The 18,182-nt window shown below is 36.4% G+C and overlaps 1 long non-coding RNA gene across 1 annotated transcript in view; it reads right to left on the bottom strand.

Annotated features, from left to right (window-relative positions):
* Positions 1-901: 901 nt before the first annotated feature.
* The window catches only part of LOC108298792, a 28,056-nt gene continuing 10,775 nt past the window's right edge, over positions 902-18,182 (bottom strand). Inside the window, exons 2-3 of the long non-coding RNA XR_001822696.2 lie at positions 16,371-16,407; positions 902-2,527 (exon numbers count right to left, since the gene is read on the bottom strand). This is a non-coding gene — a long non-coding RNA (uncharacterized LOC108298792). The remainder of the gene's footprint in view (positions 2,528-16,370; positions 16,408-18,182) is intronic.

Here is an 18,182-nt window from a genome sequence, read left to right as displayed (position 1 = left end):
CCAGGCTGAAGTATGGTGGCATGATTTCAGCTCACTGCAACCTATGCCTCCCAGGTTCAAGTGATTCTCCTGCCTCAGCCTCCTGAGTAGCTGAGTTTACAGGCACATTCCACTATGCCCAACTAATTTTTGTATTTTTAGTAGAGATGGTTTTTTGCCATGTTGGCCAGGTTGGTTTCAAACTCCTGACTTCAGGTGATCCATTCACTTTGGCGGCCTCCCAGAGTGCTGGGATTACCAGTGTGAGCCACCACGCCTGGCCTGGAATGGCCCTTCTGGTCCTCAGATTCCTTATCCATAACATGGGGATATTGTCTCTACTCTACCTACCCAAAAAAGCTCAAATAGACACTGCATGTAAGAATGTAAAATGCTACACAAATCAAAGGCATCCTGAATCTCACTCTTTATCCGTAACGTACTGCAACTCATACCCAATTATAAGAGAACCTCTTTTAGAGGTCTCCTGAGCAATTTCAAGTTCAGAATTCTCCACTTTTAAGAGAGATGGCTGTAACCTGTTGTTTCTAGTTCAAGATGCAGGTGACTAAGAAACTGCTTTGCTCAAAGAGGCAGGAATATGGGATGATGCTTCTAGCTCCTATTGTTTTTATATTTCCAGAGGGTTTAAAAGTAATTCCTCAGATAACTTATCTATTTTTCATAGATGTTGTAAGAAATAAGGTACAGAGTAAAGCAAGCCAATGCTTTTAGGGAATAAACTTTTTATTTTTCTATTTATTCTTTTTGAGACAGCGTCTCAGTCTGTCACCCAGGCTGGAGTACAGTGGCATGATCTTGGGTTTAAGCCATTCTTGTGCCTCAGCCTCCCGAGTAGCTGGGATTACAGGGTGTGCCACCACACCTGGCTAACTTTTATATTTTTAGTAGAAACGAGGTTTTGCCACGTTGGCCAGGCTGGTCTCAAACTCCTGAACTCAAATGATCCACCCGCCTTGGCCTCACAAAGTGTTGGGATTACAGGCATAAGCCACTGAGCCGAGCCAGGAACAGACGTTTTAGAAATACATAAGGGAAAGAGAACTTTAAAAGCATATCAAACTGCCTTAACAAAATGGATACTTACTGAATGTGATTTTAAAATATGTAAAATTAAATGTAGGATGCTAGTCACTTTCCAACATACTTCATATGTTCCATTGTCTATCTTTAAAATAATTTCATTATTTAGAATTTGAAAAAAATTGTTTCTATAATAATTAAAACTTTTATAAAATAATTTATCAGAAAATACAACTTCCTCCAAATAGCTTATAACCTGGTTGCATGAATTTTTATGCAGTTTCAAGTTTTATTCAAAATAACGGAATTGTCAATGATTCTACCCTTTTCAGTTCTCTAGAATGCCTCCAGATGGCATTAAAAGCCTTTCCCATTATATTTTACGACATACAAAATATTAAAAATTAGTAGTATTTTAACCATTTAAGACCAGCCACATTCATTATATCACCCGAAAGCAGGACAATAGAACTATTTAGAACATTTAGGGAAGTATCTTAAGAAAGACAAACATATAATCATATCTCTTATGAAATATACAGCTCTTCTATTCAAGCCAAAAAATCTTTCTAGACTAAGAGACAGATTTGAGACAAAATAAGACACGCGATATTTTACCACAAAGTGATTTCTAATCAACGGTACTTAGAAAATGCTTAGTAATAAGAATACTGATCCCCATACAGATAAATTCACAAAGCCTGTCATAATACGAAAACACATGTCACTGCTCGTAAGTGATACAAATAAAGATTTTTAAGGAACAAATCTGTTACCAACTCTTACAGAGCTAAAATAAAGTCACTTGCTAGCTCATGAATTTTTTAATTTAAATGTTGGTATATCAATTTGGCATCAAATTAATCAGTAAAAATATACTTAGATTTCTTGAATATTGAGAAGAAACAGACAAAACATAGAGTGAGGAGCACATGTTTTATAAGGGCGTTTGCTTATCTTTTTAAAACTGCTTTTGTTAATTCAAAAATACCAACAAACTCTTGAGATTCCAGAGATATCTATAATTGTACTTTTCACATAATTCCAAGGTGAGGTTGCAGAGGGCAAGCTTCTGAAACGACCTTGTTACTGCACAGCTGCGTGGAACAGCATACCTCCCAGTTTAAGTGTGAAAAGTTCTGCAGTTCTTAAGATGGTGTTGAAAGTCTCCAACCAAATCCCCGCAGCATACATGCTCAAATCTCATTACATTTCTACTTCATAAAGAGAAGCATTTGCATTTTTCAATATTCCTCTTACTCTGCTAAAGCATAAAAAAGACCTCAAAATGCATCTGCACCCAAAGCATTTAAAGAGACATTATCATGAGAAAAGAGAACCATGGGCTTCCTTCCATCATCATTAATACTATTACAAGATACTCACACCATCTCATTTTATAAGGCATATTTAAGAACAGGCATCTCTGATAGAAAAACGAAAGAGACTTACGATGTATTCGATGTGCCATTGTCTGGACTCTCTGGCTCTGCATCACCTTTCTCTTAAAAAGGAAGCAGAAAAAAATACCGACATATGAATCTTATAGTCTTTAAGATTTAAGAGAGATTAAATATGTTTCCATGCTCCTATTAACAATCTTTCAAAATGTGTAGCAGGAGGCTTTTAAAACATCTTTTATTGTCTGAGAACTGAATTTGCAAAATAATTTCTTCTCTGCAATACAATTGCCCAGGCACAGATCTGTGAGTAGGTACTAAAGAGCTATTTGCAAACAACCAGAGGCTTGGAGTGGAGACCTTGCCAGAAGATGAATATCTTACAGATGGAACCTGTTTCCTTCCACTTCACTTTACAGAAAATTTCAGGAAATAAATCCATTGGCATTCTATATTCAAGGCACTTTGAGCTTTGATTGCTTCTGCTAACACAAGCCAAACCAGGTCAGGCTGAATCAGAACTTGGTGGATAATTTTGTTTTGAGATGGAGTCTTGCTCTGTCGCCCAGGCTGGAGTGCAGTGGTACAATCTCGGCTCACTGCAACCTCTGACTCCCGGGTTCAAGTGATTTTCCTGCCTCAGCCTCCTGAGTAGCTGGAGCCATAGGCTCCTGCCACCACACCCAGCTAATTTTTACATTTTTAGTAGAGGACAGGGGTTTTCACCATATTGCCCAGGCTGGTCTCGAACTCCTGACCTCAAGTGATCTGCCTGCCTTGGCCTTCCAAAGTATTGGGATTACAGGTGTGAACCACTGGACCTAGCCAGGAGGAGAGAATTTTTACAATGAACACTGAGGTTGCACTGTAGGTCCCAAGATCCCCCTGTTTTATATCCCATGGAGAGCCCTAGTTGCAGGTTTTGGGGTCCCTAGCTTAAAGAAGAATGAGATGTAAACCAGAAATCCTTTCTGACCATCTGAAAGGCTAAAGACATGCTTCTGTGGGCTGTGATCATTGAGGAGCTAACGAGCTGTACGTACTGGGGGGAGCTTGGAACCAGTTCACTTCTTGTAGTTTGCAGTAGGCATAATGTAATTCCGAATCCTTAATCAACTGGTGGTTTGAACCATGCATCCTCATTTTCTAAGGAGTTTCTTTGTATTTCTTTGAGACTTGTGGATGGAAGAAGTCACTCATAACTGAGCATGTCAGCTCGTGTGTTTCCTGATGGTTGTGCAGAGCTAATACACCCCAGAGAAGGCTGTGACTTGCAGGAAATAGGTCTGTGGTAGTAACTCGCTTTGCTATGCTCTTTCAAGTCAGGCCTGGAGATGTCTAGAATATCTTGGTCTACTGCTCAGGTCCTTGGGCCCACACACTGGGCCATACCCCTTTTGTCAGCTGTCGACGTTAGCTTGTGGTCATTTAGTCCCAGGAATGATTCCCTAAATTACATATGAACATAACCTGAAGGCACTGCCCAAACGAAACTCAAAAGCAAACTTAATATTTTCTTTTCTTTTTCTTATAGGAAGAAACAGTTGTGAGGAAAAGAAAACACAGTTTCTACAGTTTGTACATCTATCTCAGCCGTAACCCTGTGTTACCCAGTGCCCAAAGGGACTTGGGCTAAAAGCTGGTCAGATGAGGGGAAAAATAAAAAAGTCACAAAATCTATTTTAACTGGCTTGATAACAAACATGGATGAGACAGGGCCTCAATACATATAAAACCATGTTGGAATAAAGGCCGAAGTAGCAAATTAATAAACTTGCTTTAAAGTTCATTCTTATATATTTTGTCTTCCAGGCAAGGTCCGTGGTGCGCTCATTTAGGAGGCAAGTAAGGCCTGTTCAACTGGCTTCAGTGCTGGAAAATAATTTAGTACTTTGCGGAAACCTTATTTTCCATGGACTAACCACAATCCCTCCCATAATTCTAAAATACAGAGTTATAACACCTGCATTACATAAGACAAAACTAAATGGAAGTATATTTTTCTCAAATATATGGATCCTTTCCCCCAACCTCCTTGAATTTGGTGGAAGTGGTTACTTTCCCTGGTCTGTAGCCTCCAGGAGTCACCACATCCCATCTTAATGAAGGATGTAAAACAGCAGGCTTGGAAGGAGCAGGCAACGGTAAAATTCCCAAACAATTTATGTCAGAAAACAGGAAATTGAAAATAAAAACGAAGGCATTGTTTGGATATTTGAAGAAATATGTTTTGCCTTGACCAATAATGCTGCCCGAGTCTTGGGCTGGCTTCAGGACGGGGACAGAGCCGCAGCTGATGATCTTTGCTTGTAGCAGTGTTTATGTTGTGGCAACAGGGCAAACAGAATAGGTTCTGGCAAATAGGAAGGATACAGTGGGGACAAACAGGACACGGTGAACAGTCTGAGAGGAAGTGTTCTCAGCAACTTCAGTGCTGACAATGAATTTGCCTTTCTGTGGGGGGGAAAGTAAGCTGGTCAGGACTGAGATGGGGTTAAAACTATTTTCATCCTTCAGAAAGAATAAAACACAAAATTTTCCCCAACATCTTGAAATTTTAGGTGATGCAATTTCTGAAGTTAACTTGAAATGTTTAAGTGTATACAGCATTGGAAATATGGTCTCTGTTAGGACCCAAGGGAAAATGATGAATATAAGCTGGAACATTCTAGAACATAAGTAGAATTTTTTTTTTTTTTTTAAGTTGAGTGCTCAGGAGATGTTTTCCACCCCCATCTCTACCCAAAGAGGGCTGTCCAGGGTCCTCCTGTTTGTGTCAGCTGTTTTCATGATGGATACCACACTGGTCTCTTTGGGAGGGAGCCTTCATTGGTCATTAATAAGCTGGACATAAGAGACTGGCTTGGGTGCAGTGAAGCCATTTTACATGTGGAAATATAATGACAGAGAGGAAGAGGGGAAAAAATGAGCCCAAGAAATAACTATATATGCAAATGCATATGTATATATGAAAATATGTATAAAATCTATGTATTTATGTGTATTACACACTTTCAATTTTGACAGTCCATATTTGTCTGCCTGGGCCTTCCACAGTGCCTAACATACATTAGGTGCTCAGGATGAGTCTCCTGTTCAGATCTGTCAGTAATACACAATCCTATGCTGCAGTGGAAAAAGATGCTTAAGGTACCCACGCCAGTAAGATGGAATATACAGTCTGAGGTATGAAACAGCTTGCTGACTCCAATAGGTCACTTAAAAAAATTATAAGTTACCTTTTTAACTCAATGTAGAGAGGACTTCTATGTTGGGTGCTCTGGTGAGCATAAAGATAAATAATAAGGAATTCACACTCTTTAAACATTTAAATGGACTGCACTGCTGGAATGTCTTGCTTTCCATCCATAGTGTCATATAGGGACTAAATATGTTTTTTGAAAAGGAAAATCAAAACAAACCTGTGTTACACTGAATTCTGCAGAGCAAAGTTTTGCCATACCGCAACATTTCTACATAGTTATATTAAAAACAATCCATGTTTATGGTAAAAAAAAAATGAACAGAAAAGAAATGGGAATGACTTTGCTTGCTTTCGTTTTAAATTATATTAGCCCTTCAATCATTACTCTAAGTGATTTTTTTTTCTTTTGAGATGGAGTCTCACTCTGTTGCCCAGGCTGGAGTGCAGTGGCACGATCTCAGCTCACTGCAACCTCCGCCTCCCGGGTGATCTCAAATCATTCTCCTGCCTCAGCCTCCCAAGTAGCTGGGATTACAGGTGCATGCCACCACAGCTGCCTAATTTTTGTATTTTTAGTAGAGACAGGGTTTTACCATGTTGGCCAGGCTGCTCTTGAACTCTTGGTCTCAAGTAATCCACCCTTCTTGACCTCTCAAAGTGCTGGGATTACAGGTGTGAGCTACTGCACCCAGCTGATGTGTTTTTATTTCTAGATGTCCCAGCTTTAGAGAGTGCCTAATGACTTCCGATATGAAAGACAAGAGGCAAGGTATTTAATATTTTCCCCTCTCCCCTCCCCTTGTAATTTTTATTAGTTCTGTTATTACTTTTAGCACCTCTAGTGGGTATCTGTAACTTTAAATACATTTAATCTTATTTTTTGTTGATTAATCACCTTCTGACAGTATCTTTTCTTTTATAACGTGTAAAATGAGGAAACTCACTCATCTATCCTTCCCTCCCACCTCCTGGCTCACAGCGGTATCTTTCCTTTTATATCGCCAAGATTGAAAATGTTTATATTCTGTTCAGTAATTATTGAGTCATCCTCCTTAATATTAATTTAGTTGATAATTTAATTTTTGGTCTTGCCTATAGGTCAAGTAAAAAATTATAAACTAATAATGAGAGTTTGCAATATTGTGACAATATAAATATTAGTCGCTAAAGAACAAGGCAGTCTGAGTAGACCTGAACAGAAGGGAATGTCACTAACATGGAATGAGTGCAAATGTTCCCAGCATTTACGTCAAATGAATTCCCGCTGTTATATACCACCACGTCACAGGTTTGTCTCAAGTTAAGGTTATGTTCTCCCTAAAATGCTGTTAAATAGAGCATGCATTTAGTGAACATAAAATGTATATTTAAATGAAATGTATGTAGACACTTTCCAAGCATTACAATGAATGAACTGTGAAAACACCTTCCAGGCCAGGGATGGAATATCATCAAAAGCGTCTTCACCTGGCTCCCATCTCTTCCCACCCTTCCCACTGGCTATTGGCAAAAGAACTGTGTGTCAATCATTCTCTTTGTTTTCTGGAGAGGCTTTTTTTCTTTTTAACCACCTATCATGTATTAATAAATTAACTATTTTTTGGTCATTGCTGTTTCTAAACTTCATATGACTATAATCATACCTACGCATTCTTCTGAGACTCACTTCTGTCACACAATGTTAGGAATTTAAGATTTAGCCATCATCCTGCACGTAGCTACAGTTTGCTCATCCTCACTGCTGTGCAATATTTTATTGCACAAATATACCAGAGTTTTTTATTTGTTCTACCCTGATGGACATTTAGATTTTTTCCATAAATTCATGAACAACATTCCTCATGCACACGTTAGAGTTCTTGGTCTTAAGATTTCCATATGGCCAACTTCAGCAAGGAATCCAAAACTGATTTCCGAATTAACACTCCCCAGACAGTATATGAGACTTCAAACTGATTCACATCCACACCAACACTTGTTAGGGTTAACGTTTTAACGTTTTTTCTAACTTAATAATATAGAATAAAATTTTATTGTGGTGTTTGCATATCTCTGAGTACTAATGAGGTAAATATTTTGTACCTGCTCTGTGTAATTTCTTAAAAATTATTTTTTAGTATTAATGTCATTCATAGAAAAATTTTATTGTTTCAATAAGTCATATATACAGTTGTGTGTGTGTGTGTGTGTGTGTATATAAAACTTTTCAATATATATATAAAACTTTTTCGAGTGTTAGCCTTTTATTTTTTCTGTTATCTTTGGATAATGTGAAGTTCTTAATTTTGATGTACTTGAATTTTAGATAATTTTCTTTATTTGACATTTTTTATGATTTAAGAAACACATCAGAGAAATGTTTTGTATTGTCTTCTAAAAGCATATACTTTTACTGATCTGTAAAAAATACCTGGATTGGTTTTTATATATGGTGTGGGGTAGGAGTTAGTTTCATTTTTCTCCCTAGAAATAACCAGTTATTATGGTATCTGAAGTCCGTTCTTTCTCCATTGATCTACATCATCATCTCTGCCAGGAGTTAGGTTTTCATACACCTGTGGCTCTGCTTCTGGGTCTCTACTCACTCGCTTTCACTGCTCAATTTGTCTATTACTGCCCTCATTACTTAGCTTTAATATACATTTTTAAAATATTGTAAGGCAAGGCTTACCTTGCTCTTCAGGAACATCTTAGCTATTCTTAGACCTTTGTTCTACTGTATCAATTTGAGTATCAGTTTGTCGATTTCCACATACACAAAAGTTGGAAATTTGATTGGAGCTGTATTAAATCTATAGGTCAATTTGAAGAGAACTTGTATCTACAACATTGCATCTTCCAATTCCTGTACCTGGTATTAGGCATCTCCATTTAATTTGATCTTCTTTAACATATTTCAATAGTTAGTTAATTTTCTCCATTAGAGGTCTTAACATGTTTTTTGACAGGGTTATTGTTTAGTAAGTTATTTTCATGCTAATATTAAAAGTTGTTTTAAACTGTAATTTTTCAGTTGTTGGTGTACAGAAATGAAATTCATTGTGTCAACAGCAATCTTGCTAAATTTTCTTATTAATCCTGATAATCTGTAGATTGAGTTTTCTGCATAGACAATATAATTTGAGAAAATGATTTTTTTTCTCCTTTCTATGGAGATACTTTTTTTTCTTACTTTACTGCCTTGACCAAGGATTTCTAGTATAATGTTGGATAAAAGCGGAACCCATGTCTTGTTCCTCATCTTGAGGAGAATGTTGTAAATGTTTCAACACTAAATAGGATGTTTGTTCTGAGGTTTGTTTTTTTGGCAGATACTGTTATTGTGTTAATGAAGTGGCATTCTATTTTTGATTTGCTAAGAATTTTTCCTTTAAACCACGTGTAGTGAATTTATCAAATGCTTTTTCTTAATTTATTGAAACAATTGTATTTTTCTCCTTTAATATTTTAACATAATGAATCGTGTTAATATTATAAAAAGGATCCAATTTTGAATTCCTAAACACATTTTCTTATATTTTACAATATTTTTTGTACTTTGCTGCATGGAATTTATAAATATTTGACCTAGAATTTTTACATTTATGATCATGAATGATACCTGTAATTTCTTTTTTTTGTACTGGCTTGTCAAATTTTGGTATGAAGGTTACACTGGCTTGACAGAATGATTTGAGAACTGCTTGCTTTTTCTAATTCTCCGAAGAAGGGTGTAGGTTTGGAATTGCTTCTTCCTGTGAGTTTGGTAGAATTCCTAGTAAAAATGTCTAGCCTTGAAATTGTGTGTGTGTAATAATTTTTTAAAATTACTGGGCCAACTGTTAAAATGGTTATAGGATTATTCAGGTCGTATTTATATGCAAATTTCATATAAAACATGTACATATATACATATAATACCTGAAGAATCATTTTAATCATAGTCATTTCACTGGTTTTGGAAAAGTTTTAGTATAATTTTGCCCATAACATATTTTTATGTTCTTGATCTGCATCACAGTTTGTTCCCTTTTTGATTCCTAATATTATTTGTTTGTGCCTTTTCTTTTTTTGTCCTGATCAACCTCTCTGCAAAATTTGTCAATTTTATTGTATCTTCGAAGAATAAACTTTTGGCTCTATTGATATTTAAAATTTTATCTTTGCTATTTTATTAATTTGTTTTTGTCTTTTTTTGTAAGTCTCTTTTCCATATTTTTTTAGTTTATCTTCTCTTGTTTTAGCTCTTAAGATGGATGCTTAGTTCATTAATTTTTTTATTTTCTAGTATGAGTAATTTCTTTATTTATTTAGAGACAGAGTCTCACTCTGTCTTCCAGGCTGGAGTGCAGTGGTGGTGGGATCTCGGCTCACGGCAACCTCCGCCTCCTGGGCTCAAGTGATTCTCCTGCCTCATCCTCCTGAGTAGCTGGGACTACAGGTGGGCGCCACCACACCTGGCTGAATTTTGTATTTTTGGCAGAGACAGGGTTTCACCATATTGATCAGGCTGGGCTCAAACTCCTGACCTCAACTGATCTGCCCTCCTCGGCCTCCCAAAGTGCTGGGATTACAGGTGTGAGCTACTGCACCTGACTTCTAGTATGAATATTTTAGAGGAAAAGCTGCAGCTTTCCCTCCAATTTAGTTACACCTTCCAGGTTTAATATTAGGCATTTCTATTATCTTTCAATCCCAAATATTCAGTAATATCTAACGTGGTTCCTAACTTCTAAACATGTGTTCTCCCTACTAGTCATATTTTCATTATCAATTTCTAATTTAATCATACTGGGGTTGGAGACCATGGTCAATATAATATTTATCCTTTAAAATTTGTTGAAACTTGCTTAATGGTCCAGTAGTTGTCAATTTTCATAACTGTTCCCTGTCTGCTTGAAAATAGTGCATATTCTGCAGCTGTCAGGTAATGTGCTCTTGCTCACTGTGTTATTTAAATCTCACGTATCCTTACTATTTTTTCTGTTTGCATTTTATAACAGTTACGAATTTATGTTTACATGTCCCATTAAGATAATAGATTTCTCCTTGTAATTTGGTTACTTTTACTTTTAAAATTTTGAAGCTATGTTATTTGGAATTTTTGTCTATTTGGTAAATTGTACCTTTCCTTGGGGAGTGACTTTTTTTAACTGTAGTAATGCTTTTTGCTTGAAGTTTATTTTTCTGATATCAAAATAAATATAGCATATTTCTTTCCATCAGTGTTTGGCTGGCATACATTTTCCTAATGCTTTTCCTTTCAAATTTTCTGAATCTTTAATTTCTAATGTGTCACTTTAAACAGCACAGAGTTAGAGTTTATTTTGTTAGTCCATTTGATCAATATTTGCTATTGAATCATTGCATCTAATCAATTTCTTTAAATTACTGATTATTTATTTATTTATTTATTTTTGAGATGCAGTCTTGCCATGTTGCCCAGGCTGGAATGCAGTGGTGCAATCTAGACTCACTGCAACCTCTGCCTCCCGGATTCAAGTGAGTCTTCTGCCTCAGCCTCCTGAGTAGCTGGGACTACAGGCACACACCACTACTCATGGCTTATTTTTGTATTTTTAATGGAGCCAGGGTTTCCCCACGTTGGCCAGGCTGGTCTCCAACTCCTGGCCTCAAGTGATCTGCCCACCTTAGCCTCCCAAAGTGTTGGGATTACAGGCATAAACCATCATACTCGGCCTTTATGTTACTGATTAATTTATGCTACCATATTTTTCCATATACTTGATTTTCTATTGTTTACTTCTTTTGGATTAACTAACAATATTCATATTCTATTTTTAACTTGGTTCTCCACATTTGGTTTGTAGGTTAAATACCTTTCACTATAGTGCCTACCATAAATATTGCAAATATTTACCTTATTTATCAAAGTCCAAAGTTAAAATTTTTATTCTTCTCTGAAATAATTATAGGAACTTAGAAGATTTTAATTCCAAATTCTCCTCATCTTATTTTATGCTATTGTTTTGTGGATTCCAACTGTACTTTTATTTTGATTACTTAACAATATATTAATATTGGTACATGCAATCATTGTTTAAATTTTCCCCATGTTTACTTTTGCTGCATTTAATCCTTCTTACACCTCACATTCCTTCTGAACAAAGTATGTCTTTAAAAATTTCTTTTTGTGAGGATTTACTGGTGGCAAAGTTTCTCAGTTTTTGTCTGAAAATGTCTTGATTCATTAAATTTTTTTTGCAAAACACACAATCCTAAACTGATATTTATTTTTTCTCAACTCAGTGACATTTCTATTTCTCTGCGGGCTCCCACTGATGCTGTTGTGAAGTTAGCTGTAAGTTGCCTGCATTTTTGAAGATGTTAAAGCGTATTTTAATTTTTCTTTATGTGCAGTTTAGCTACAATGTGTGTAGTGTGGGCTTTTTTCATTCATCCTTGGTATTCGCTGGGTTTCTTGACTCTGTGGATTAATGTCTTTCAAGTCTGGAAAATTTTCAGCTATCAATCATCTTCTTCTTGCTTCCCTTTCCCTTTCTGAAATTCTAGTTAGATGTATGTTAGACTTCCCCACTTTATCTCCATGTCTCTTAACTCATTTGCTACTTTCCATTCCTGTCTCTCTAGGCTGCATTCTAGATAATTTCTTAAATTAGTCTTTCCAATTCATTAATTCTTTCTCAGCTATGTCTAACGTGCTGTTATGCCTGCCCATGGAAATTATAATTTCTATTATTCCCAGAAGTTTATATTCTTTTATATAATAAAAGAATATTCTTTTATTCCTAGAAGTTCTGTTTAACACTTCTCTAAGTTTTTTTTTTTTGCTCTTTATCACATGTCCAATCCTCTCTTTTATTTCCAGAAATTAAAGTAAGGGCTCTGATTTTATATTCTAGGCTTGATAACTCCAGTTTCTGAATGAGTCTGACTCTCTGCTGTCCTGTTTGTTCTTGTTGTTGCTCACAGTCTCGTTTCCTTTTTGTAAGGGTTTCTTTTCTCATTCTAAGTTGTTCATTTCCCTTGGTGCTCTATTTCTATTATTATTCATTCCTCTCCATTGTCTTTTTCTGGAAATTAGATGGATTTTCGCCGTGCCACCTTGACTAGCTGTATATCTTCAATCCCTTTAATATTTTCCATCTGTGTTTTGCTTTATATTCAGAAAAAAGAGTTTTCAACTTTATATTCAAGGTTCCAGACTTCACCTATTACCATCCCTATTGTTTTTTATTTTGTCAATCGTATTTTTAATTCTCAAATGTTCATTTGTTCTGTAATTACCTCTTTTTCATATCAATCTGTTCTGTTTTTATTTAACACAATTAATTTCAAATCTTTCTAAGGACTGTAATTATGCTTGAAACTTTTTTCTCCTTTTCCTTGAATTAGATTTTCTAGATTTCCTTTGGGGCTAGTCTTTCTTTTCGGTGCTCACTGATTATATATTCGTATTTTAAAATAAATTGGTTAACAAAGGTAGTTGGCATGGCTCTCCTGTATCAGTATACCGATCCATTTTTCTAACATATCTATTCCTTGGAGGGAAGAGCTGATATACGGACCTTTGTAAGTGGGCAGGGTAAGTTGACTTGAAGGATTCATGTAGGGCTCAAGAGAAGAGAAACCTCCAGGCAAGCTGCAAGCCCAAACCCTTCCTTTACTCACTCCTCCAAGAAAAATATAAAGTGCTGTACCTTAGGTGTGTAGGATTTTTGTGTATTTCCCGCAAGAAACAGCTGACTCTTCTGCCATTACCCTATGTCATCTATTTTTAAGGCCTGGTATTATCTTAGAATCTGTTCTGTTTCTGAGAAAAAAATTACGCTGAAAGCTCTGTGTGGGAATCTGCAAGGATGGAGGTGGAGGGGTAATGGTTGAAGAATGGCCAGGTGTTTCCATCACTGCAAGCAATTTGCACTTGTTCTCTCTCGGGGTCCAGTGGAAATGTGGTCTTTCCTGGGGCTCCTGGGGGCATTCCCACCACCTCTAAAGCTTGTTCCTGTTTGTCTCATCTTTATTCCTTTGCTGTGTCATGACTTTCCCTGTTGAAGATTATTTTTCAGTAGGGTCTTATTACTTTTGGCTTTCCAGAAACACAGCTAAATTTCTGGTTTGCTGATGACACTTCTTCCCGGTTTCGGTGCTACTTTGGATTTATTTCCATTTCTACAGCTTCATGGCTGTTAGGTGGGAATTTTGAAGGGAGAGGAAGAACTGCTTAAGCGCAGTCTCTCAACTGAACGGGATGTTCTCATAATTTTAAAAAATGTAGACATAAATCATCCATGTAAACATTCAAGCATCTCAATGCTTAATAAGCTTCCATTTTATAATATCAAGTTCGACTGATCAGTAATTCAGCAAACAATCTCGTTTAAAAGATTTGTATTGAAAGTCATTTTCTGTTTATACAATATTTTCTTTAGTATCTATATAATACAGTCTTTCTCACTTCAAAGAGAATAAAATCACTGGCCTAAAATAATGAGAGTTAGTAATCAATCCACACATATATTTGGTTTTTGGTTTCTCTGAAGTTCTGTATTTCTCTATTTCCTACACGTTTACTGGAATCATGACTCCAAACCAAATACAAAAACAGCATGGGAAATGCTGGTGGGGTCAGCTCTCCTCAAGTTTCAGATGTGCTGTAAATTGCAGAGAATGCTCAGATTTTTAATAGGAATATTATTTTTATATACACATGCTGGGGTGTTGGAGAAAGATTTATTTAAAAATAAAAAAGGCCAGGCATGGTGGCTCACACCTATAATCTCAGCACTTTGGGAGGTTAAGGCAAAAGGATCACTTGAACCCAGGAGTTCAAGACCAGCCTGTGCAACATAGTTTAATGCTGCCTCTAAGACAAAATTTAAAAAGTGGTATGTTCCTATAGTCCTGGCTACTTGGGAAGCTAAGGTGGAGGGACTTCTTGAGACCAGGAATTCAAGGTTACAGTGAGCTATAATTGTGCCACTGTACTCTCTAGCCTGGGCAACAGAGAAAGACCTTGTCTCAAGAAAATGAAAAGAGAAAAAAAAAGTCCCCTTACTCCTAGAAAATAAAAAGCTAATCAAAAACTTTTCCTGGACAATGAAATGCTAGAGAGTTTTGTACCACACAGGGATAGTGCCATATCATGTCCTGTAGAAGAAGGGTCCGTTTTTACATAATTTAAATTGCAGTGAATATTATAGCATGCCATAAAAATATGCCGAATATACACAGAAATCACAGCAGAGAGTTATCGGACAAGAATTCAATCTCATGGTGAAGTGACAGCAGCAGCTTTCTGGGAATCAACATAGTGGAATAAAAAGCTGTGTCTTTGGGGCAGAGATCTCTGAATTCAAATTCTATCTGTCATTTTTCTTAGCAAGGCGACTAAAAATGACTCGTTATTGGCCTCAGAATCTCATCTTCTTCATGTGTAAAATTGAGATCCTAATACCTTGCTCATGCAGCTATTGTGAAGATTAAGTGAAATACCATAAGTCAGGAGGCTAGCACAGAACAGACACTCAACAAGAATTTCCTTTGCTCTTCTGTCTGTCAAAAATGCCAAGCTGGGAGAAGGTGCATTCATTCATCTATGAGATCTTCCCTTCCCTCTGAACATTTAAATTCAATAGTGAGACACAGCGAGGAAAGCAATGGCAACTCTTCAAGACATTCTAGTCTGCGGTGTGTGATGCTGACGCCTGTATACCACCACACGGACTTAACCAAGCACGTCTTCTGATCACTTTTCTTATGACTAAATTCATCATTTTCTTCAGATTTCATGTCTCTTGGCATTTTGCCTCATCACTGGTGCCTGTACCCACAGCAAATCCCAACAGAGGGTGGGAAAATTAAGTGATATTTCCCCTACACCACTGTGCTATCCACCAGCCTTTCTCTAGCTGTGCCTGAAAATTCTGCTGCTTCCCGATGCATTTGCCTGGACATCTTTTCTGTCCACTCCATTTGCCTCGCAGTTGCCCAGTGGTTGAGCCACAGTTCCACAGACAGATCTACAGCTCAGAGGATGCTCAGTCTTCAAATGCAGCTTTGTACTTGGCAAGGGGTGCTCTTAGCTTGCTGGCTGGTCGTGAAACTAACACAACCCAGTCTTTGTGAGTGTGCTTTTAGGACATGAATGGGGTAGTTTATGCATTTTTAACGCTCAAGACAACATTAATACCAATTAGCAGTGCCAAAGAAGAGAACTAAAACACTACTTCATGGAATGATAACATCCTCTCTTTGACAAAAAAGCCCATGCGTTTTATGAGCTACCAATTCAATAAGGAAACTGCTTCTTAGATAGTTGAGTCTCTATTTCTGGAAGAGGGCATGGTACTCATACCCAGCCAGTTGTGACTTTTTTTTCATGGATTCTAAGGTCATTTATCTTAAGGTCTACTGATTGGTTTTCTTTGCTCACTCATTTTCCTTTAATTTAGGCAACGAATTATGTGCCTTTTAATTTTTTTTTCCCTCCATATATACTAGAAACAACTACAATAAAGCATGATGCTTCTTTCTCTTAGGATGGCTTTGAAATTCACCATTTTCTGTTTTGGCCCTCCTTTCCTTGAATATGCACACTCAAGGTCATCATAAATCTTATCATTCATTTGGGCAGCACTTGAACAAATGGCCCCTTTCCCAATTTTTTAGTAAAATTCTTTTAAATCTACTGTCTACTGCGTGCTCAACCTCCCTCCCCTTCTGCCCTCCACCCCCACCACCTGCTCCCCATATGAAACCTTGAGTGAAGTCTTTCTTACTTGGATTATTGTGTCCAGAGGATACAAGCTGAGAGTCCTGAAAGAACAAGAAATAGCAATTAATTTTCTTATTTTGGCTTTCAAAACCCAAGTTAAACATGAGATCTATTACTGGTCATTCAGAACCAATTCATTGCTCTTAATATCTACCAGCTACTTTAAGGAGAAACATATACATGAAAGTGTACATGTACATGTTAAACAGTTCTGGGAATACACTTCACAATCATTTTTATTTTCTATTAACGACTTTTTGTTTTGTTTATTGAGGTGAAGTTCACGTAACATAAAATTAACCATTTTAAAGTGAACAATTCAGTGGCATTTAGTACATTCATAAGGTTGTACAACCACTACCTCTATCTAGTTACAAAATACTTCCATCACTCTTAAGTAAAATCCCTTCCATTAAGCAGGGTCTCCCCATATCCCTCATGGCCCAGCCCCTTACAACCACCAATTTCCATCTGTCTTTTGGATTTATCTATTCTGGATATTTTATATAAATGGAATCATACAAGATGTGATCTTTGTGATTGGCTTCTTATACTCAACATAACGCTTTTGAGGTTCATCCATCCTGTAGCATGTATCAGCACCTCATTCCTTTTTATGGCTGAATAATATTGTATCGCATGGATATACAACAATGTGTTTGTCCATTCATCTGTTAATGAGTATTTGGGCTGTTTCTACCTTTTGGATACTGTGAATAGTACTGCTATGAAATGTGTGTATGTACCCTTGTTCAAATCCATGTTTTCAATCCTTTTGTGTATATACTTAGAGCAGAATTTCTGGGTTATATAATAACTTTATGTTAAACTTTTCAAGGAATTGCCAAACCATTTTCCACAGCAGTGAAATCATTTTTCAGTCCAACAATGTACGAGGTTCCAATTTATCTACATCCTTGCCAATGCTTATTATTTTCCATTAACAAAATTATAGCTATCCTTGTGGGTATGAAGTGGTGTCTCACTGTAGTTTTGATTTGTATTTCCCTAACAACAAATGATGTTGAGCACCTTTTCATGGGTTTGTTGGCCATCTGTACATCTTTAGAGGAATATTTATTCAAGTCCTTTGCCATTTTTTAATTGGTTTGTCTTTTTATTTTTGAGTTGAAAGAGTTCTTGATATAGTTTAGATATTAAACTGTTACCCAATTTATGATTTGCAAGCATTTTCTCCCATCCTGTCAATTGTCTTTTCATTTTATCAATGTTTTTTGATACACAAAATTCTAAATTTTCTAAATTTAAAATTCTAAATAAACTTTAATTTACCTAATTTTTCTTTTGTTGCTCATGCTTTTGGTGTCATAGCTAAGAATCCATTGCCAAATTCAAGGCCATGAAGATTTAAACCTATGTTTTCCTCCATGATACCTGTAGTTTGGGTTCTTATATTTAAGACACTGACCTGTTGACTTTTAATCTAACTAATTTATCTTTGAATAAACCTTTACTTCAACCCACTTCCTATAGATGGGTTTGGCACCAGAAACACTCTATTAAACAACTGTTGTCAATCTCACAATGGTGGATAAAAAGATTACCACAGTATCTACTTATCTGCAATGGAATAAAGCCAGTACTACACAGTATTTTAAGTTTGCTCAGGTAAATAGAGATTGAATTTAATTTTACATTAAATTTAAGTTTGCATTAAAACAAAATATGAAATTATTTTGAGGATTTACATCCTCTTTCCTTGAAAAATTCTCATTTAATAGAAAATAAACAAAATACCATATTGTTCTTATAAGTAGGAGTTAAGCTATGGGTATGCACAGGCACACAGTAATAT

The sequence above is a fragment of the Cebus imitator genome, unplaced genomic scaffold (assembly GCF_001604975.1).
Source record: "Cebus imitator isolate Cc_AM_T3 unplaced genomic scaffold, Cebus_imitator-1.0 Scaffold1090, whole genome shotgun sequence".
Lineage (NCBI taxonomy): Eukaryota > Metazoa > Chordata > Mammalia > Primates > Cebidae > Cebus > Cebus imitator.
This window is presented reverse-complemented; position numbering and strand designations above follow the sequence as displayed.